This window comes from Oncorhynchus kisutch, linkage group LG11 (assembly GCF_002021735.2).
Source record: "Oncorhynchus kisutch isolate 150728-3 linkage group LG11, Okis_V2, whole genome shotgun sequence".
NCBI classification, from domain to species: domain Eukaryota; kingdom Metazoa; phylum Chordata; class Actinopteri; order Salmoniformes; family Salmonidae; genus Oncorhynchus; species Oncorhynchus kisutch.
In genome coordinates, this window is record NC_034184.2 from 77474580 (window position 1) to 77497074 (window position 22495).

The 22495-nt window shown below is 41.5% G+C and overlaps 1 protein-coding gene across 8 annotated transcripts in view; it reads right to left on the reverse strand.

The window, feature by feature from the left end:
* LOC109898987 (thiamin pyrophosphokinase 1-like) overlaps positions 1 to 22495 on the reverse strand; it is a 156222-nt gene that overhangs the window by 17498 nt on the left and 116229 nt on the right. For 2 of the 8 annotated variants that reach the window (XR_004211764.1, XR_004211761.1), the window contains 6 exons: positions 15391 to 15538; positions 10080 to 10151; positions 8309 to 8401; positions 8128 to 8190; positions 7499 to 7631; positions 6886 to 7389 (listed from right to left, as the gene is read on the reverse strand). The exons of 1 other annotated variant lie outside the window; for it this stretch is intronic. The gene's annotated coding sequence lies outside the window, so the exon portion shown is untranslated. Of the gene's footprint in view, positions 1 to 6885; positions 7390 to 7498; positions 7647 to 8127; positions 8191 to 8308; positions 8402 to 10079; positions 10152 to 11498; positions 12020 to 15390; positions 15539 to 22495 lie in introns of those variants that run through there. 5 more of the 8 variants (XR_004211763.1, XR_004211762.1, XR_004211766.1 and 2 more) reach the window with 4 other exon arrangements.

The following is a 22495-nucleotide window of genomic DNA, read 5'->3' on the forward strand; positions in this document are numbered from 1 at the left end:
TGTTTCCTCCAGCATCTTCACAAGGTCCTTTGCTGTTGTTCTGGGACTGATTTGCACTTTTTGCACCAAAGTACGTTCATCTCTAGGAGACAGAACGTGTCTCCTTCCTGAGCGGTATGACGGCTGCGTGGTCCCATGGTGTTTATACCTGCATACTATTGTTTGTACAGATGAACGTGGTACCTTCAGGTGTTTGGAAATTGCTCCCAAGGATGAACCAGACTTGTGGAGGTCTAAAGCTTGTAAAGCCATGACATCATTTTCTGGAATTCTCCAAGCTGTTTAAAGGCACAGTCAACTTAGTGTATGTAAACTTCTGACCCACTGGAATTGTGATACAGTGAATTACAGGTGAAATAATCTGTCTGTAAACAATTGTTGGAAAGATGACTTGTGTCATGCACAAAGTAGATGTCCTAACTTACCTTCCAAAACTACAGTTTGTTAACGAGAATTTGTGGAGTGGTTGCCATTGGATGAATCCCAGAACACATAACACACATAACACCAGTCTGTGCTAGCAAAACAGTCCTGTAGCGTAGCATCCGCGTCATCTGACCATTTCCTTATTGAGCGAGTCACTGGTCCTTCCTACTTTCCTATTTTAGTTTTTGCTCGTAACCAGGAATCAGGATGATAGATTTATGGTCAGACTTGCCAAATGGAGGGCGAGGGAGAGCTTTGTATGTGTCTCTGTGTGTGGAGTAAAGGTGGTCTAGAGTTTTTTTCCCTCTGGTTGCACATGCTGGTAGAAATGAGGTAAAAAACAGATTTAAGTTTGTGCCACTTCTGGATGAGCATTTTTTTATTTGCTTATGGCCTTAACAGCTCGTTGAGTGTGGTCTTAGTGCCAGCAACGGTTTGTGGTGGTAAACAGATGGCTACGAATCATTTTTATGAGAACTCATATAGTGTGGTCTATAGCTTATCTTGAGATACTCTACCTCAGACGAGCAATACCCTGAGACTTCTTCAATATTAGACATCGCGCACCAGCTGTTTTTGACAAATAGACACACACCTACGCACCTCGTCTAACCAGACAAAGCTGCTTTGCCCCTGAAGCTAGGAAAGCAGAGTCCCTTCCCATCTTCCGAAAACATCTGAAACCCTACCTCTTCAATGGGTATCTTAAATAATCCCCCCCCCCACACACACACACCTAAAAAAAAGAAGTATTTTGTGAAACAGCAATCGCACTTCACAATTATTTCCTCCTTTACTAGCTATGACTTTGCTGATAGCTACTTTATTTAGGAAAAATGTACTTTCTATGCCTGTGATATGTGGTTGTCCCTCCTAGTTATCTGTAGATGTAGGGACTAACTGTAGGTCACTCTGGATAAGAGCATCTGCTAAATGACTAAAATGTATTCGGATGCTGCTACTCTGTTTATTATCCATCCTGATGGCGTAGTCACTTTTAACCTACATGTACAGTACCATTCAAAAGTTTGGAAACACTTACTCATTCAAGGTTATTTTAAAATATATTTTGTTACTATTTTCTACATTTGAGAATAATAGTGAAGACATCAAAACTGTGAAATAACACATATGGAATCATATATTATGCAAAAAAGTTTATATTATATTATATATATTTTAGCCACCCTTTGCCTTGATGACAGTTTTGCAACTGTTGGCATTCTCTCAACCAGCTTCATGAGGTTGTCACCTGGAATGCATTTCAATTAACAGTTCTGCCTCTTTAAAAGTTCATTTGTGGAATTTCTTTCCTTCTCAATGCGTTTGAGCCAAGTCCATATTATGACAAGAACAGCTCAAATAAGCAAAGAGAAAAAACAGTCCATCATTACTTTAAGACATGAAGGTCAGTAACTTTTAAAGTTTCTTCAAGTGCAGTCACAAAAACCATCAAGCGCTATGATGAAACTGGCTCTCATGAGGACCGCCACAGGAAAGGAAGACCCAGAGTTACCTCTGCTGCAGAGGATAAGTTCATTAGAGTTACCAGCACCAGAAATTGCAGCTCAAATAAATGCTTCACAGAGTTCAAGTAACAGACACATCTCAACATCAACTGTTCAGAGAAGACTGTGTGAATCAGGCCTTCATGGTCAAATTGCTGCAATGAAACCACCAGGTTTGCCCTTAGTGGGACTATCATTTGTTTTTCAACAGGACAATGACCCAACACACCTCCAGGCTGTGTAAGGGCTATTTTACCAAGAAGGAAAGTGATGGAGTGCTGCATCAGATGACCTGGCCTCCACAATCACCCAACCTAAACCCAATTGAGATGGTTTGGGACCGCAGAGTGAGGGAAAAGCAGCCAACAAGTGCTCCTTCAAGACTGTTGGAAAAGCATTCCAGGTGAAGCTGGTTGAGAAAATGCCAAGAGTGTGCAAAGCTGTCAGCAAGGCAAAGGGTGGCTACTTTGAAGAATCTAAAATATACTTTGATTTGTTTAACACTTTTTTGCTTACGACATTTATTTATTTATTCTTTAAAAAAATGTCACCTTTATTTAACCAGGTAGGCTAGTTGAGAACAAGTTCTCATTTAGAACTGCAACCTGGCCAAGATAAAGCAAAGCAGTTGCGACACAAACAACAACACAGAGTTACACATGGAATAAACAAACAAACAGTCAATAATACAATAGAAAAAGTCTATATACAATGAAATGATTCGATATGTGTTATTTCATTGTTTTGATGTCTTCACTATTATTCTACAATGTAGAAAATCGTAACAATAAAGAAAAACCCTTGAATGAGTAGGTGTGTCCAAACTTCTGACTGGTACTGTATATATTACCTCAATCACCTTAACTACCTCGTACCCCCAGCACATTGACTAGGTACCGGTGCTCCTTGTATATAGCCTCGCTATTGTTATTTTATTGTGTTAGTATTTCCTTATTTAGTGCAAATGTTCTTACTTTTTAACTGTGCATTGTTGGGAAAGGGCATTTCACAGTAATGTTGTATTTGCCGCACGTGACAAATAAAATTAGATTTAATTAAAAGGCCTTTATTTTACAAAGCCAATGATGAAAGTTGGAGTTTCCAAAACTCTATTTGGATTACGTTCCTTGAAACATGCCAGTTATTTTTGGCAATGTTCTACAGAACAGCAGAACAATGTTTCAAATGTCAAGGACATCTCTAGTGTATCTGGTTTCTTCATTCCATTTTATTGTCCCATAAAACATAGAATGTCAAACTAATCTGGGTCTGTCTGTATTTCGGTCTTCGGTCTGAATAGCACGTCTTTCCATGTTCTGAAGCTGAAGTTCACCACAGTACAATCCTCCATCATGTAAATCACCTCCGCTCCTCACACAAGACATCACTACTCAAAGGTCATCGGTAAACAAGCATATATTTTCAAACCAAATCTCTATTTGTAGAACATACGCCCAGCCAGGTCACCCGTGATACAAGTCAGTGTTCGAGATGATGCAGAAACTTGCCACTAGGGACAACAATGAGCGATGTTACCTTCAAGTAGCCTTTGGTTTTGCTAAGGCGTTGTGGACGGGCGTAAGCATCTGCCATAACATAAATTGTGACCTTATTTGACCTTTTCTGCTGCTTTTGAGACACGGTTCAATCCCACTTTGAGACAATACTTGTTGAGTAATTAAAACACTAAATAATCACAACTATTGGTCACTTATGTATTGTTATAATATGTATACATTATAGAATTGTCAGTTAATTACAATATTAATGAAAAATATTTTTTTACTGCACTCTAGAGTTGTAGGCCTTGATACCTTACAATGTATTTACATACATACAGATTCTGTGTGTGTGTGTGTGTGAGTGAGAGAGAGAGAGCGAGAGAGAGAGAGAGAGAGAGAGAGAGAGAGAGAGAGAGAGAGAGAGAGGAGAATGTGTGTGTGTGTGAGTGAGAGAGAGGAGAATGTGTGTGTGTGAGTGAGAGAGAGAGAGGAGAGAATGTGTGTGTGTGTGAGAGAGAGAGAGAGGAGAGAATGTGTGTGTGTGTGTGTGTGTGAGAGAGAGAGGGGGGGAATGTGTGTGTGTGTGAGAGAGAGAGAGAGAGAGGAGAATGTGTGTGTGTGTATGAGAGAGAGTGAAAGGAGAATGTGTGTGTGTGTGTGTGAGAGAGGAGAATGTGTGTGTGTGTGTGTGTGTGAGAGAGAGAGAGGAGAATGTGTGTGCGTGCGTGTGTGTGTGAGAGAGAGAGGAGAATGTGTGTGTGTGTGAGAGAGAGAGGAGAATGTGTGTGTGTGTGAGAGAGAGAGAGAGGAGAATGTGTGTGTGTGTGAGAGAGAGAGGATAATGTGTGTGTGTGTGTGTGTGTGTGTGTGAGAGAGAGAGGAGAATGTGTATGCATGTTTATTTTTTCCCTTGTCATCCACCCCCCCTGCTATTCTGATTCATAAAAAGCTGAGGTCTGGAACTCCCTACAGGTCACCTCTCTCTTCATTCATTGGCCTTGGTTACCTGATGACTCACCCTGAATTTTAAATCGCCACATACATTCATTGCGGAGAGCAAACTTCAGTTTGGCCGGAGCGGTGTGGATGGGTAGCCAGGGAATGGTTTTGGTACATAAGAAATACTCTTGCATGACAATAAACATATTTGCCTGCCACCCCTGGGAACCCTGTACCTACAGTGCCTTCAGGAAGTATTCAGACCCTTTGACTTTTCCCTCATTGTTACATTACAGGCTGATTCTAAAATTGATCAAATATCCCCCCCCCCCCAATCTACACACAATACCCTATAGTGACAAAGCAAAAACAGGTTAAAAAAATATTGTGACAATTACTATTTCTTTTTTTTAAATAATGAAATGTCACATTTACATAAGTATCAGACCCTTTACTCGGTACTTTGTTGAAGCACCTTTGGCAGCAATTACAGCATCAAGTCTTCTTTTGTATGACGCTACAAGCTTGGCACACCTGTATTTGGGGAGTTTCTCCCATTCTTCCCTGCAGATCCTCTCAAGGTCTGTCAGGTTGGATGGGGAGTGTCGCTGCACAGCTATTTTAGGGTCTCTCCAGAGATGTTAAATCGGGTTCAATTCCAGGCTCTGTCTAGGCCACTCAAGGACATTCAGAGATCTATCCCGAAGCCTCTCCTGCGTTGTCTTGGCTGTGTCCTTAGGGTCGTTGTCCTGTTTGAAGTTGAACCTTTGCCCCAGTCTGAGAACTTGCTCCAGAGCACTCAGGACTTCATCAAGGATCTCTCTGTGCTTTGCTCCATTAATCTTTTCCTCAATCCTGACTTCAATCTTGGTTCCATCAGACCAGATTATCTTGTTTCTCATGGTCTGAGAGTCTTTAGGTGCCTTTTGGCAAACTCCAAGTGGGCTGTCGTGCCTTTTACCGAGGAGTGGCTTCCATCTGGCCACTCTACCATAAAGGCCTGATTGATGGAGTGCTGCAGAGATGGTTGCCCTTCTGGAAGGTTCTCCCATCTCCACAGAGGAACTCTAGAGCTGTGTGACCATGGCCCTTTTCCCCCGATTGCTCAGATTGGCTGGATGGCCAGCTCTAGGAAGAGTCTTGGTGGTTACAAACGTCTTTCATTTAAGAATGATGGAGGCCACTGTGTTCTTGGGGATCTTAAATGCTGCAGACATGTTTTGGTACCCTTCCCCAGATCTGTGCCTCGACACAATCCTGTCTCGGAGCTCTACGGACCATTCCTTCGAACTCATGGCTTGGTTTTGCTGACATGCACTCTCAACTGTGGGACCTTATATAAAATGTGTGTGCCTTTCTGAATCATGTCAAATGAATTGAATTTACCACAGGTGGACTCCAATCAAGTTGTAGAAACATCAAGGATAATCAATGGAAACTGGATGCACCTGAGCTCAATTTCAATTCCATAGCAAAGGGTCTGAATACTTTTGTAAATAAGGTATTTTTGTTTTTTTATTTATAATATATTTGCAACAATTTCTGAAAACATTTGCTTTGTCATTATGGGGTATTGTGTGCAGATTGCTGTTGTAGCATAATCAGAATCCTCTAGGTAACATTGATAAATAAGATTGTATTAATTTTCATAAGTATGCTTATCTGGGGAAAGTTACTTGGGCCCAGAGAGGGGAGAGGTCGGGTTAGTCTTATCTGTGAGTGTGTCTGTAAACTATTCCTAAACCATGTGAGGGGATGGTGTGATTAATGAGGAACCAGTTAGTTGGCGCCACAATGCCTGTGTGCCAGTCACTCCTCTCTGTAAGCTTGTCCAGGAGGGGTTGTATTTTTTATGGGAGTATCTAGAAATTGACAATTGATATATGCCATTGGATGAGGTAATGTTTTGGTCCTAAATGGTACCAAGAATGAGATAAGAACTTTGTCTAAGAGGGCAAACTGAAGGATAATTTATTGCTCATGCTGTCTGGCTATAGGATACTTATTTTTTCTGGTAAAAGGTTCTTTGTATAATGTTCCTAAGATCTGTTATTTGTCATGTGAGTTTTGATGGGTGTGTCTTGGCTATAAATGATACTAAGGACTGTTTTGTAAGCACTCTCAGATAATTAATTTATGGACACTGAATTGATCTGAGAGTCACAGGGCTATGGTGAAGCTCATATAATTAAAGATGGACTTTATGATATGACTCTGACTTGTGTGTGGCTTGATCTCTCATGATTTGGTAATACAGGAAATTTCCACGATATTGCTGACATTTTTTTAAATCAATTTTTAGAATAAGGCTGTAACATAACAAAATGTGGGAAAAGTCAAGGGGTCTGAATAATTTCTGAAGGCCCGGTATGTGAGGGCTGTTGGGGCCCTGTTTCAGCGCCAGATGACAAAATCTGCACACACTCCCAGAGGTTTACTGGTCAGCTGACTTCCTTTTGATCATTAATTTAAAAAATCTGAGAAATATCCAATATTCCAAACAGTTGCTCTAACTGTGAATGTAATTTATTGCACATAATCCTCAAATAAAATGTAGCATAAAATAAAATAAACAATGTATCTACATTGGGTCTAATGTGTGTGTGTGTGAGAGTGGGCTATGTTTTATGTGCACACAGAATTTCCTCAAACTGTACACATTAAGCAATACTGTTTTACAATATTATCAATATCACTTTGATTTGGTAGATATTTAGAGTAATTATGTAGATATTGATAATGGAAATGTAGGCATACAGTAGATATCTCCAATCCTAAAATAAAATGGAAGATTCATAAAATAAACAAGTTATTACAATTGATTTATATTGGGGATAATGTGTGTGTGTGTGTGTGTGTGTGTGTGTGGGAGACAGAGACACAGAGAGAGAGCGTGTGTGTGCATGTTTTATGTTTCCTTGTCAGCCACCCATCTCTGCTTTGTCAGTCTTGATAGGCCCCATATATGCACCTCTGTGTGAGGCTGTCGGGCACTGGTGGAGAGCATGGCCGATCTGAAAGAGAGATGCACAAAGTGACAGTAACTATACAGGTCAACAACATGTTTGTGTGCACATCTGTTGGTGTGAGTGAGTGAGCGTATGTAATATAATTATGAATGACCTGTATCCATCTGGGTTTTCCTCAATAGTTTCTCTCTTCACGGCCAGTGTAGTAGGACCTGGTGCAGCCGGTAAATTAAATACCACAGCAGAGGACTGCTGTGACTGCAGATGAACTGCTGGGGGTGGCAGATCTAAAAGAGAAAGGCCTAGATTCAATCAGATCAAGAGTTAACCGCCGAAAGCCGACACCCGCATAGCTGAGGTGTAACTGCCTCGGAACTGTCAAATCGGTGAGCAGCTGCACCCATCCTACTCGCGTTACAAATTCAAAACGAGAAAGTTTAGGCTATACAGACATATTGATGCTCAAATTAAAAAATAATTAAATTCAATAATGAGGATTTCTATCAGACTACTCAAGGTGTAGATTACATCTCACATTCCAGTGTTCAAACTTGTAAACAGGGCTGCATGAGTTTTCTGTTCATGCGACTCCGTGCAGCCAATGGCAATGTCCGCTTTAAGTATAATGCCAGTAGCAGCTTGTGAATGACAGCTCTAACACAGTTCCACCTCAGACACCACCAAAACAACCGCTATGTGGATGTCAGCTAAAGTGGATGTGATTGAATAGAGCCCCAAGTGAGGGAGAGTGTGCATGTGTGTATACATGTATGTGATAATCACCTGTCACAGCCGGTGTAGCAGGTGCAGGGGCTGATGAATGCAGCTGTGAGGACTGGTGTTGAGCTAATAGGGGTGTCAGATTTTTTTTAAAGAAAGGTAAAAAAAAATTAAGTGAAAATAATTATACAACAAAACTGAGTGAGTGAGTGAGTGAGTGTGTATACGTGTGTGTGATAATTACCTGGACCACATCACATGGCTTCAGGTCTTCAAGCCTCTGGAAGTTCCAGCGTGCCACTCCAGGCCACGAACAGCTTGGTGGAAACACGGTTACCTGTCACCCACGAGCAGGTTGGCAGATCTTAAAGCAGGTTGGCAGATCTTAAAGCAGGTTGGCAGATCTTAAAGCAGGTTGGCAGATGACAAAACCTTGACTATACACAAACCTAAATTAAAGTGTGTGTGTGGCAACCACGCAGCAGACTTGATTTTCCCTACTGCTCATTGTACTTCCCCTCACAATCTGTGGTGTGTGTGATCTGTGTTATTGTGACTCAGACCCGAGTCAACCTGACCACATCCTCGTAGTAGGACATTCAGTGATTCTCTTTGGGGGGGAAAAAACTGTGTACAGTAAAAAGGATATCAAATATTCAGATCTGGATTGACAAGTACGCTAAATCATGTGACGTTACAAAACCTCTAGGGCTTAGTCTACACAAATGAACCCGCATCTGCATAAATGCCCGGGTAGATTTTGAGCAGTGTTTTGGGTTGTTGTCTTGTTGAAATATCCAGCCCCGGTGTATCTTCAACTTTGTGACTCATTCTTCAACATTATTCCCAAGAATCTGCTGATATTGAGTGGAATCCATGCGACCCTCAACTTTAACAAGATTCCCAGTACCGGCACTGGCCACACAGCACCACAGCATGATGGAACCCCCACCAAATTTTACTGTGGGTAGCAAGTGTTTTTCTTGGAACGCTGTGTTCTTTTGCCGCCATGCATAATGTCCCTTGTTATGACCAAATAACTCTATCTTTGTTTCATCAGTCCACAGCACCTTATTCCAAAATGAAGCTGGCTTGTCCAAATGTGCATTTGCATACCTCAAGCGACTCTGTGTCGTGTGTGCAGAAAAGGCTTCTTCCGCATCACTCTCCCATACAGCTTCTCCTTGTGCAAAGTGCGCTGAAGTGTTGAACGATGCACAGTGACACCATCTTCAGCAAGATGATGTTGTAGGTCTTTGGAGGTGGTCTGTGGGCTGTTTTTGACCGTTCTCACCATCCTTCACCTTTGCCTCTCCGATATTTTACTTGGCCTGCCACTTCTGGCCTTAACAAGAACTGTGCCTGTGGTTTTCCATTTCCTCACTATGTTCCTCACAGTGGACACTGACAGCTTAAATCTCTGCGATAGCTTTTTGTAGCCTTCCTCTAAACCATAATGTTGAACAATCTCTGTTTTCAGGTCATTTGAGAGTTGTTTTGAGGCCCCCATGTTGCCACTCTTCAGAGGAGAGTCAAAGAGAACAACAACTTGCAATTGGCCACCTTAAATACCTCTTCTCATGATTGGATGCACTTGTCTATGAAGTTCAAGGCTTAATGAGCTCACCAAACCAATTGTGTGTTCCAATGAATCAGTGCTAAGTAGTTACAGGTATTCAAATCAGCAGAATGACAAGGGTGCCCACATTTTTGCAGAGCCTATTTTTCACATCTGATTTAATTTCATACAACTTAATATTGCTACACTAAAAATCTTTGTCTGGACAATACACCCCAGTACTCAGCTTTTATTAGAAAATGAATGGCATGCCACTGTGATCATTTTCTGTGACGACAGAGTAAATTATTTTGCAGCCTCAGAGGGGTGCCCAAATGTTTCCATATGACTGTATAAAATATATTTCATTGATTGCTTGTATATGCTTCTATTCATTAACTCTACATCTAAATACGAACTTAATTTATCTTAAAATGTCCTCAATAGGATGTTGTACCTTAAGCCAACACTTTTTCCTGGGATTTTCCTGCTGGGGACAGAGGGCTTCAAGTTTGGGAATGGATCGGGCCTAGAGAATTGGAAAATTAACAATTATTAGTGCGCACATTTATGAAATTCAATTTTGGGTTAGCGATTTATCTCAACTGATTGAGAATTGCTGAAGATATACTGTATATGTCCATTTTCTTTTTTTCGAAATCTGCCACTGAACCATAGAATTCTATCTAGTGAGAGAGCACACAGCCGTTATGTTATTTTTGACCTGGTAAAATAAGCTATTTTCTTCAAGGGAGACCTGGCAAAGAGGGCAGTAAAAGACGTATCCATAGCAGCAGCTATGGTATGGATAAAAACAATGTGACAACACCACAGCCGCATGAATGTGTGATCTCTATAATATTAGCTCATTTAACCATTTCCAGACCAAACGAATAACAGAACAGTAGGAAGACTACTGTTGATGTACTGTAGCCTACTGTACCCCATCACATCAACCAACTAATATCTAGTGACAAGGCTACGTTGTTATCGTTTAGTAATGTTGTACTGTAGCCTACTGTACCCCATCACATCAACCAACTAATATCTAGTGACAAGGCTACGTTGTTATCGTTTAGTAATGTTGTACTGTAGCCTACTGTACCCCATCACATCAACCAACTAATATCTAGTGACAAGGCTACGTTGTTATCGTTTAGTAATGTTGTACTGTAGCCTACTGTACCCCATCACATCAACCAACTAATATCTAGTGACAAGGCTACGTTGTTATCATTTAGTAATGTTGTACTGTAGCCTACTGTACCCCATCACATCAACCAACTAATATCTAGTGACAAGGCTACGTTGTTATCGTTTAGTAATGTTGTACTGTAGCCTACTGTACCCCATCACATCAACCAACTAATATCTAGTGACAAGGCTACGTTGTTATCGTTTAGTAATGTTGTACTGTAGCCTACTGTACCCCATCACATCAACCAACTAGTATCTAGTGACAAGGCTACGTTGTTATCGTTTAGTAATGTTGTACTGTAGCCTACTGTAGCCCATCACATCAACCAACTAGTATCTAGTGACAAGGCTATGTTGTTATCGTTTAGTAATGTTGTACTGTAGCCTACTGTATCACATAATCAACCAACTTGCCAACTAGTAATGACAAGTGTTGTCATTCAGTAATACTATAACAGTATTGTAGCCTGCTGTGCACCACATTAACCAGCTACTTTAATTATCTAGCTAACGTTAGCTACAAAGATGGAGACATCCACATAGGAGATTAGCTGGTGTTGTTAGCATTAGCTAGCTAGCATGTTAGCTATCAAACTATGTTAAACCATGCTTATATAGTAAGATAAGGCCAATCGGACTGAAATATTTAACAGGCTGAATGTAAATTTATGTGACTCACTAGCTAAAACTTTAGCTTGCTAGCTCAGTGACTGCTGTTGGGCGAAAAAATATGCACCTCTTCCTGTTTACAGTTCCCTATGCAAAATCAGACGAGCGCCACAAAACCAACCAGTGGCCAGACGTATATTACACCCGGGTTGTTTTAGAAACCCTGCCACATCGCGCCAGCCACGCCAAAGGTTGCATGTTGAATCTAGTGATAGAAAGTTGTTTTTGAGATGTTTGTTTTAAGCCTATCCCAAACCTTAACCATTTGGAGTTAATGCCTAAACAGAACCTTAAACACTTAGAAATTTGGAACAATTTAGAAAATTGATGTTCGACAAACATGGATGAGCGTCTAATTCTGACAGCTGGAAGCACACGCGTGCACGCACACGCACACACACACACGTGCGCAGAGAGACACACATACACACACACCTATTATCGTAAATAATTTGCGGTGAGGGTGATTTAATTTGCATCTCCAAAATTATTTTACCTGGTCTCCAAATCAATCCCTTCACTCCCTCCCTCTTCTCAGATGAATGAGTTTACAAGGAGCCTCAGTTATTCTGAATTAAATGTTTTTGCTCTAGCAATATTATACCGCCCACATACCCCAGTTTCTCCCTCCCTCCCTCCCTCCCTCCCTCCCTCCCTCCCTCCCTCCCTCCCTCCCTCCCTCCCTCCCTCCCTCCCTCCCTCCCTCCCTCCCTCCCTCCCTCCCTCCCTCCCTCCCTCTCTCCCTCCCTCTCTCCTCTCTTCCCTCCCCCTCTTTCACCCCCCCCCCTCACTCTTTGTTGTTTGTCATTATGCCAAAGACATCTTGTCATTTGCTGCTTCATACCTCAACACCTCCAATTAATCTAACTCCTATGAGTCACACACAAACACAGACGCACTTAATCAAGCTCGTTTGTCACCGCAGTACGGATGTAATGAACTGACTGACAGACTGAACGTATGGGGTTTAACACAGAGGTGAACACAACCTTGTCAAGGACCCTTACACTAACATGTGTAACTAAAGTGTTTTGAAGACTTGACTTGGTGCATGTGTGTTGCATCATGGCATGTCAGTACCACGGTAATATCACGGTACCAAAACGTCATGATACTTATGATACCAACATTAGAATACTGTACAGTCGTGGCCAAAAGTTGAGAATGACACAAATATACATTTTCACAAAGTCTGCTGCCTCAGTTTGTATGATGGCAAATTGCATATACCGTAATTTCCGGACTATAAGCCGCTACTTTATTCCCACGCTTTGAACCTCGCGGTTTATACCATGACGCGGCTAATTTATGGATTTTTCCCGCTTTCACAAGATTCATGCCGCCAAAAAACTGAGCATAATGTGACGTAAATCGAGACCGCTCAAACTTCCCATCATTCTGATTACGGTAGTCATTTTGTCACCCTCATCATGGCAAAGACACGGAGAAATGCATATGATGCAGCTTTCAAGTTGAAGGCGATCGATCTGGCTGTTGGAAAAGGAAATGGAGCTGCTGCACGGGAGCTTTGCCTTAATGAGTCGATTATAAGACTTTGGAAACAGCAGCGTGAGGAACTGACTCAGTGCAAAAAGACAACAAACCTTTCAGAGGGAAGAAAAGCAGATGGCCCAAAGTATTTTCAGCCACTAGAACACAGTGTAAATCGTGCATTTAAGGTGGCGCTCCTTGTTCAGTGGGGGGCTTGGATGACAAGTGGGGATAAATCCTTCACTAAAACGGGCCGCATGCGAAGAGCAACTTATGGTCAAGTCTGCCAGTGGGTCCTGACAGTGTGGAGCATTGTCAAAAAATCCACTATCATCAACGGGTTTCGAAAGGCTGGACTGCTGCATGTTGAAGGTGCAGCATGAGCTCAGCAGGGTATTTGCCTCCGGATGAAAGTGACGAGAGCGACAATGAAAACGATCCAACATCGGATGAAGCCATTCTGAGGCTATTCAACTCCGACACCGAAGGAGATGACTTCAGTGGTTTCAGTGCACAGGAGGAGGAAGATAGTGACCAAGTTAATTTGTTTCAATGTACCGGTAGACACCTGCGGCTTATAGACATGTGCGGCTTATTTATGTACAAAATACATATTTTTTATAATTCAGTGGGTGCGGTTTATATTCAGGTGCTCTTAATAGTCCAGCAATTACGGTACTCCAGAATGTTAAGAAGAGTGATCAGATGAATTGCAATTCATTGAAAAGTCCCTCTTTGCCATGCAAATGAACTGAATCCCCCAAAAACATTTCCACTGCATTTCAGCCCTGCCACAAAATGACCAGCTGACATCATATCAGTGATTCTCTCGTTAACACAGGTGTGAGTGTTGACGAGGACAAGGCTGGAGATCACTCTGTCATGCTGATTGAGTTCGAATAACAGACTGGAAGCTTCAAAAGGAGGGTGGGGCTTGGAATCATTGTTCTTCCTCTGTCAACCATGGTTACCTGCAAGGAAGTATTGAAGTAGCGAGCAATATTGACAGCCTACATATCATAATATGTATATATGTATGTATGTATGTATGTATGTATGTATGTATGTATGTGTGTGTGTGTGTGTGTGTGTGTGTGTGTGTGTGTGTGTGTATATATAATATGTATATGTTATAACCAAGAGCACAGACAAGTCTGAATGGACTTTGAAAGTTCACTGTCATGCAGCTTCTGGGTGTCAGAGGTAAAATGGAGCACCGCTTCGCGACAGGCATGCTTGCAGATTTACAGCAAAGAAAACGTCTCGTCTCTAAACGGGTAAAAACATATGACCCATATTACCGGAGATAACTTTTTTTCTTTCTATCGGGACTCGCGCGCATTATATATTATTTCACAAATGTCCGTTTTAAACTAATCCGGGTCGCAAATGATTGGTTTGATAACAATAACAAACATTGTTCAGTCATGTTACCTAGCTAGCAAACAACCTGGTAACTTGACAGTAGGTTTAGGCACATCTGATTGGCTCAGGAATGAAAGAAAAGGGTCTGCTACTCATGAGTTGTGATTCGTATAGGTAGGATTCGTATAGGTAGGATTCGTATAGGTAGGATTCGTATAGGTAGGATTCGTATAGGTAGGATTCATATAGGTAGGATTCGTATAGGTAGGATTCGTATAGGTAGGATTCATATAGGTAGGATTCATATAGGCCTAATAGAAGCCTGAACCATTTAAAAAAATCTATGTATTTCTGGTGCGTCTTAAATTCTGTTTGGTGCCTAACGTTTTAAAAGTTGGGAGGAGTGTGTTTGTGGGAGAGAGAGTGGTGTGTGTTTATGAGAGTGAGGGAGACGGAGTGTGTGTCTCTGTTAACTGAAGAGTTAACAAGGTTTAATGCAGTGTTTTCCCCTTACTGTGACACATTGACATTCAGATCATTATGCATGTATATTCCTTCCATCCATTCTTTCAGCCAAGTTACATTTGCTAATGTGAGCAAATCAGTCATTCTATGCAGTATTCTATTAAACACTGAACAGTGTGAAGTTAAATTCAATGTGTTGTACTGAGTAGAAGTGTGATTTTCAGTGCCAGGTTTTTGGAGAACGTTTTGGAAAACAGGAACAAGCGCCCGGGGGACGGCACTATACTACTTGGTATCGTGATACTTGGCCTGATATTGTATGTAAAATGTTAGTGTCGTGAAAACACTAGTGTGTGTGTATAGTTACCGGCCATAGCAGGTAGGCCAGACTGCAGTGTGCGTATAGTTACCGGCCATAGCAGGTAGGCCAGACTGCAGTGTGCGTATAGTTACCGGCCATAGCAGGTAGGCCAGACTGCAGTGTGGTACAGTTACCGGCCATAGCAGGTAGGCCAGACTGCAGTGTGCGTATAGTTACCGGCCATAGCAGGTAGGCCAGACTGCAGTGTGCGTATAGTTACCGGCCATAGCAGGTAGGCCAGACTGCATCCCTGTAGAAACACCAGAGGTAGTTGTGTCATGTTGAGGGTGTGGTACAGTCTCTACTGAAGCCATGGTCTGGTCAAACCTTCCTGTCAGCCAGATCACCCAGGGTCACTATAGTATCCACTTGGAGAGAGAGACCGAGAGAGAGAATAGTTATCATCTGAAGGTCTTACCCTGGAGCATTGGTGTCTTCTTTGGACCATGGGAAAGAGTCCCCCATACAGACCCCCCAACATTACCTCCAGCAGCATTTGTTCTCCAACTCGACTTAAGACCACTTTTGAAGTCTGAAAATATCCTACAAACTGTGATTGCCATTTTAAGTCAGGAAAGAGAAAAGTGTAGTCTTTAGATGGAAAGGTTGACATATTTTTATCTCTTCAAACATCTGGAGAGCCATCGAAATAACTATAATTTACCCAAACCCCTCCCTCTCTCTCTCTCTCCCCCTCTCTGACCTCACACTTCTATCTGTCCACCTGCTCTCCCTTATTCCCTACCTCTATTTTTCCAGTCTCCCTCGGGTAAATACATACTTTTTGACAGCATCCCATCTGATTTAAACAAATCTTTCCACACAAGTCATCAACTGGCAGCTTTATTAAATAGTACCTGCAAAACACCAGTCTCAACGTCAACAGTGAAGAGGCGACTCCGGGATGCTGGCCTTCTAGGCAGAGTTGCAAAGAAAAAGCCATATCAGACTGGCCAATAAAAATAAAAGATGAAGATGAGCAAAAGCAGACACCGGACAGAGGAACTCTGCCTAGAAGGCCAGCATCCCGGAGTCGCCTCTTTACTGTTGACGTTGAGACTGGTGTTTTGTGTGTACTACAACATGCTCTTGGTGTGTGTCATTTTAATCATATAAAAATAAGGAATAAGAAGGGGCCTATCCCTTCAGACCACTGTAATTTAGCAGGTACACCATTGAAATGTTATGTTCTAATTACTACCACAAATATGGCCACCCACCGTGGAATGTCAACTTAAATGGTCATGTCTATTCTATTATCTATATTTCCTATGGAGGTTTGACTTTATAATAAATAAAAAAATACCATTAAAGTCAACATTCTCTGATGTCTGGCCAGCCAACCATTTTTCTGATACCATTTGTAAGTAGCAATTTAAATGCTATTCCCATTTTAGTACATTTATCAGCCAAAACATGATACCCATCCTGTAGGCCTGATCACCAACAACGACGAGACAGCATATAGGGAGGAGGTCAGAGACCTGGCCGTGTGGTGCCAAGACAAATCAAAGTTTGTTTGTCATGTGCGCCCAATACAACAGGTGTAGACCTTACAGTGAAATGCTTACTTACAGGCTCTAACCAATAGTGCAAAAAAGGTATTAGGTGAACAATAGGTAAGTAAAGAAATAAAACAGTAAAAAGACAGGCTACATACAGTAGAGAGGCTATATACAGTAGAGAGGCTATATACAGTAGTGAGGCTATATACAGTAGAGAGGCTATATACATTAGAGAGGCTATATACAGTAGAGAGGCTACATACAGTAGAGAGGCTACATACAGTAGAGAGGCTATATACAGTAGAGAGGCTATATACAGTAGAGAGGCTATATACAGTAGAGAGGCTATATACAGTAGAGAGGCTACATACAGTAGAGAGGCTATATACAGTAGAGAGGCTACATACAGTAGAGAGGCTACATACAGTAGAGAGGCTACATACAGTAGAGAGGCTATATACAGTAGAGAGGCTATATACAGTAGAGAGGCTACATACAGTAGAGGCTATATACAGTAGAGAGGCTACATACAGTAGAGAGGCTACATACAGTAGAGAGGCTATATACAGTAGAGAGGCTACATACAGTAGAGAGGCTATATACAGTAGAGAGGCTATATACAGTAGAGAGGCTACATACAGTAGAGAGGCTACATACAGTAGAGAGGCTACATACAGTAGAGAGGCTATATACAGTAGAGAGGCTATATACAGTAGAGAGGCTATATACAGTAGAGAGGCTACATACAGTAGAGAGGCTACATACAGTAGAGAGGCTACATACAGTAGAGAGGCTATATACAGTAGAGAGGCTATATACAGTAGAGAGGCTATATACAGTAGAGAGGCTACATACAGTAGAGAGGCTATATACAGTAGAGAGGCTACATACAGTAGAGAGGCTATATACAGTAGAGAGGCTATATACAGTAGAGAGGCTACATACAGTAGAGAGGCTATATACAGTAGAGAGGCTACATACAGTAGAGAGGCTATATACAGTAGAGAGGCTACATACAGTAGAGAGGCTATATACAGTAGAGAGGCTATATACAGTAGAGAGGCTATATACAGTAGAGAGGCTATATACAGTAGAGAGGCTACATACAGTAGAGAGGCTATATACAGTAGAGAGGCTACATACAGTAGAGAGGCTATATACAGTAGAGAGGCTACATACAGTAGAGAGGCTACATACAGTAGAGAGGCTATATACAGTAGAGAGGCTACATACAGTAGAGAGGCTATATACAGTAGAGAGGCTACATACAGTAGAGAGGCTACATACAGTAGAGAGGCTATATACAGTAGAGAGGCTACATACAGTAGAGAGGCTATATACAGTAGAGAGGCTATATACAGTAGAGAGGCTACATACAGTAGAGAGGCTACATACAGTAGAGAGGCTAATACAGTAGAGAGGCTACTACAGTAGAGAGGCTATATACAGTAGAGAGGCTATATACACGTAAGAGAGGCTATATACAGTAGAGAGGCTATATACAGTAGAGAGGCCTACATACAAGTAGAGAGGCTACATACACGTAGAGGAGGCTACATACAGTAGAGCGGCTAATATACAGTAGAGAGGCTATATACAGTAGAGAGAGCTACATACAGTAGAGAGGCTACATACAGTAGAGAGGCTAATACAGTAGAGAGGCTATATACAGTTAGAGAGGCTACATACAGTAGAGAGTCTATATACAGTAGAGAGGCTACATACAGTAGAGAGGCTACTATACAGTAGAGGGCTATATACAGTAGAGAGGCTTACATATAGTAGAGAGGCTAATACAGTAGAGAGGCTACATACAGTAGAGAGGCTATATACAGTAGAGAGGCTATATACAGTAGAGAGGCTATATACAGTAGAGAGGGCTACATACAGTAGAGAGGCTATATACAGTAGAGGCTATATAGTAGAGGCTACATACAGTAGAGAGGCTATATACAGTAGAGAGGCTACATACAGTAGAGAGGCTACATACAGTAGAGAGGCTATATACAGTAGAGAGGCCTACAGTAGAGAGGCTACATACAGTAGAGAGGCTATTACAGTAGAGAGGCTACATACAGTAGAGAGGCTATATACAGTAGAGAGGCTACATACAGTAGAGAGGCTACATACAGTAGAGAGGCTATATACAGTAGAGAGGCTAATACAGTAGAGAGGCTACATACAGTAGAGAGGCTACATACAGTAGAGAGGCTACATACAGTAGAGAGGCTATATACAGTAGAGAGGCTATATACAGTAGAGAGGCTACATACAGTAGAGAGGCTACATACAGTAGAGAGGCTACATACAGTAGAGGCTACATACAGTAGAGAGGCTATATACAGTAGAGAGGCTATATACAGTAGAGAGGCTACATACAGTAGAGAGGCTATATACAGTAGAGAGGCTACATACAGTAGAGAGGCTATATACAGTAGAGAGGCTATATACAGTAGAGAGGCTACATACAGTAGAGAGGCTATATACAGTAGAGAGGCTATATACAGTAGAGAGGCTACATACAGTAGAGAGGCTATATACAGTAGAGAGGCTACATACAGTAGAGAGGCTATATACAGTAGAGAGGCTATATACAGTAGAGAGGCTACATATAGTAGAGAGGCTACATACAGTAGAGAGGCTACATACAGTAGAGAGGCTATATACAGTAGAGAGGCTATATACAGTAGAGAGGCTATATACAGTAGAGAGGCTACATACAGTAGAGAGGCTACATACAGTAGAGAGGCTACATACAGTAGAGAGGCTATATACAGTAGAGAGGCTATATACAGTAGAGAGGCTATATACAGTAGAGAGGCTACATACAGTAGAGAGGCTATATACAGTAGAGAGGCTACATACAGTAGAGAGGCTATATACAGTAGAGAGGCTATATACAGTAGAGAGGCTACATACAGTAGAGAGGCTACATACAGTAGAGAGGCTATATACAGTAGAGAGGGCTATATACAGTAGAGAGGCTACATACAGTAGAGAGGCTATATACAGTAGAGAGGCTACATACAGTAGAGAGGCTATATACAGTAGAGAGGCTATATACAGTAGAGAGGCTATAAAAGTAGCGAGGCTATATACAGTAGAGAGGCTATATACAGTAGAGAGGCTATATACAGTAGAGAGGCTATATACAGTAGAGGCTATATACATTAGAGAGGCTATATACAGTAGAGAGGCTATAAAAGTAGAGAGGCTATAAAGTAGCGAGGCTATATACAGTAGAGAGGCTACATACAGTAGAGAGGCTACATACAGTAGAGAGGCTACATACAGTAGAGAGGATTATACAGTAGAGAGGCTATATACAGTAGAGAGGCTACATACAGTAGAGAGGCTACATACAGTAGAGAGGCTACATACAGTAGAGAGGCTATATACAGTAGAGAGGCTATATACAGTAGAGAGGCTACATACAGTAGAGAGGCTATATACAGTAGAGAGGCTACATACAGTAGAGAGGCTATATACAGTAGAGAGGCTATATACAGTAGAGAGGCTACATACAGTAGAGAGGCTACATACAGTAGAGAGGCTATATACAGTAGAGAGGCTATATACAGTAGAGAGGCTACATACAGTAGAGAGGCTATATACAGTAGAGAGGCTACATACAGTAGAGAGGCTATATACAGTAGAGAGGCTATATACAGTAGAGAGGCTACATATAGTAGAGAGGCTACATACAGTAGAGAGGCTACATACAGTAGAGAGGCTATATACAGTAGAGAGGCTATATACAGTAGAGAGGCTATATACAGTAGAGAGGCTACATACAGTAGAGAGGTACATACAGTAGAGAGGCTAATACAGTAGAGAGGCTAATACAGTAGAGAGGCTATATACAGTAGAGAGGCTATATACAGTAGAGAGGCTATATACAGTAGAGAGGCCACATACCGTAGAGAGGCTATATACAGTAGAGAGGCCTATATATACAGTAGAGAGGCTACATAACAGTAGAGAGGCTACATACAGTAGAGAGGCTTATATCCCAGTAGAGAGGCTATATACAGTAGAGAGGCTACATACAGTAGAGAGGCTATATACAGTAGAGAGGCTACATACAGTAGAGAGGCTATATACAGTAGAGAGGCTATATACAGTAGAGAGGCTATAAAAGTAGCGAGGCTATATACAGTAGAGAGGCTATATACAGTAGAGAGGCTATATACAGTAGAGAGGCTATATACAGTAGAGGCTATATACATTAGAGAGGCTATATACAGTAGAGAGGCTAATAAAAGTAGAGAGGCTATAAAAGTAGCGAGGCTATATACAGTAAGAGGCTATATACAGTAGAGAGGCTATAAAATTAGCGAGGCTATAAAAGTAGCGAAGATATATACAGTAGAGAGGCTATAAAAGTAGCGAGGCTATAAAAGTAGCGAGGCTATATACAGTAGAGGCTATAAAAGTAGAGAGGCTATAAAAGTAGCGAGGGCTACATACAGTAGCGAGGCTATAAAATTAGCGAGGCTATAAAAGTAGCGAGGCTATATACAGTAGAGGCTATAAAAGTAGCGAGGCTACATACAGTAGAGAGGCTATAAAATTAGCGAGGCTATAAAAGTAGCGAGGCTATAAAAGTAGCGAGGCTATATACAGTAGAGAGGCTATAAAAGTAGCGAGGCTATAAAAGTAGCGAGGCTATATACAGTAGAGAGGCTATAAAAGTAGCGAGGCTATATACAGTAGAGAGGCTATAAAAGTAGAGAGGCTATAAAAGTAGCGAGGCTATATACAGTAGAGAGGCTATAAAAGTAGCGAGGCTATATACAGTAGAGAGGCTATAAAAGTAGAGAGGCTATAAAAGTAGCGAGTCTATAAAAGTAGCGAGGCTATATACAGTAGCGAGGTTATATACAGTAGCGAGGCTATAAAAGTAGCGAGGCTATATACAGTAGCGAGGCTATAAAAGTAGCGAGGCTATAAAAGTAACGAGGCTATATACAGTAGAGAGGCTATAAAAGTAGCGAGGCTATAAAAGTAGCGAGGCTATATACAGTAGAGAGGCTATAAAAGTAGCGAGGCTATATACAGTAGAGAGGCTATAAAAGTAGCGAGGCTACATACAGTAGCGAGGCTATAAAAGTAACGAGGCTATATACAGTAGCGAGGCTATATACAGCAGCGAGGCTATATACAGTAGCGAGGCTATAAAAGTAGCGAGGCTATATACAGTAGAGAGGCTATAAAAGTAGCGAGGCTATAAAAGTAGCGAGGCTATATACAGTAGAGAGGCTATAAAAGTAGCGAGGCTATAAAAGTAGCGAGTCTATAAAAGTAGCGAGGCTATATACAGTAGAGAGGCTATATACAGTAGAGAAGCTAAAAAAGTAGCGAGGCTATATACAGTAGAGAGGCTATAAAAGTAGCAAGGCTATATACAGTAGAGAGGCTATAAAAGTAGCGAGGCTACATACAGTAAAGAGGCTATATAAGTAGCGAGGCTATATACAGTAGAGAGGCTATAAAGTAGCGAGGCTATATACAGTAGAGAGGCTATAAAAGTAGCGAGGCTATATACAGTAGAGAGGCTATATACAGTAGAGGCTATAAAAGTAGCGAGGCTATAAAAGTAGCGAGGCTATATACAGTAGAGGCTATAAAAGTAGCGAGGCTACATACAGTAGAGAGGCTATAAAATTAGCGAGGCTATAAAAGTAGCGAGGCTATATACAGTGGAGGCTATAAAAGTAGAGAGGCTATAAAAGTAGTGAGGCTACATACAGTAGCAAGGCTATAAAAGTAGCGAGGCTATATACAGTAGAGAGGCTATAAAATTAGCGAGGCTATAAA